This window comes from Austrofundulus limnaeus, unplaced genomic scaffold (genome assembly GCF_001266775.1).
Source record: "Austrofundulus limnaeus strain Quisiro unplaced genomic scaffold, Austrofundulus_limnaeus-1.0 Scaffold915, whole genome shotgun sequence".
NCBI lineage: Eukaryota > Metazoa > Chordata > Actinopteri > Cyprinodontiformes > Rivulidae > Austrofundulus > Austrofundulus limnaeus.
In genome coordinates, this window is record NW_013953317.1 from 61,453 (window position 1) to 62,874 (window position 1,422).

A 1,422-nucleotide genomic window follows, 5' to 3' on the forward strand; every position below is an offset into this window, starting at 1 on the left:
AACAGTTTAAGTTTCACTTTCACTTTCACTCCTTTGTTACTGGTGAGAGCCTGCAGGAGTCATGGGCGGGGTGTGTGGGGTGGGGAGGTGTGCTCCGTGATGGGGAAGTTCGGCTTAAAGACACATCCCAGGGGTGTTTCTAGTCCCCACCTGTTGTTTTGCTCCTCAGCATGGCTTCCTAAAAACACTGCAGGATTTCTCAAACATGCATGAATGAGTCAGAGCAAGGCTGTGATGTTTTTTATGAGAGTATAACATTATAACATGATATAAAACTCAAAAAAGTTGATTTTACATGATATTGCCCCTTTAAATTATGAGAACTGAAAACAATAAGGATGGTACGTGTAGTCAGGTAGTAGCCACTGCAAGTTTGATGTCTTCTAGGGAAGCTTTAGCAGTGTTAGCAGCAGTGTTTGCTTTTGTCGTAGACTGAGGATGTCACAACAAAAACAATGCACCAAAACAACAACAACAACAAACAGGCTGTGTTCCATTCTGAAATAAGTGTAAACTTTAACATATAGACACAATATTTACATTTAACTTTTACATTTAGATATAGGACTTAACATTTAGACATAGCATTTAGTAAAAATAAGCTARATGTAAGAACAGTGAGCTAAATCAGAGGTTCTCAAACTGGGGTCCCAGGACCCCCAGGGGTCCTCAAGAGGTATCTTGGGGGTCCTCAAAAACTTTACTAAATTGTTAAATTGGATTTTATTTTTAAAAATGCATGGAGAACAATGAAGTAATAAAACAAACATTATAAACTAAATGAAATATGTATTTAGGGGTTGAAATGACAGTAAATTATCTTTTAAAACAGCATGGGGTTTATGAAGGGGTTCCTGGACTTTTTTTGCCCCTGTAAGGGGTCCCCAGTCCCAAATTGCTTGAGAACCCCTGAGCTAATTAACAATGAAATGTTCACAGAAATTATTTTAACCAGGATTTTATACTCAGAAAGTGAGCTAAATAATGAAAATGACATTTATTGACATTTTATTTTACACTTGTCACCCCATAAATATGTGGGTCACGTTGAAATTATTCAATTACACTGAAGGAAAATGGCATCTTAGCCCCAAATTAAAATTTCGAATTAGACCAATAAATAAATAAATGAAAAATGATGTTTCTAACATTCTCAAAAGTCCAAACTTGTGAGGTCTAACAACGAGAACAAACTAAAACTAGGAGATACGCCTGCTTTTATGGGAGCTGTTGCTGGAGATGAACTATCCCCGAGCAACAAAGAAACAATCAGCCCCCCCCTCCTTGTCTTCCCTCCAGACTGTGGTGCTGATGGGAGGAACTGTGCGTGTAGGCGCGTCTCTGCGTGCGTCCAGGACGCTGCAACGTGTGAGGGTGCGGCAACTTTCCTGCAAGGCAAGGACTCCTCTGCACATCCAGATC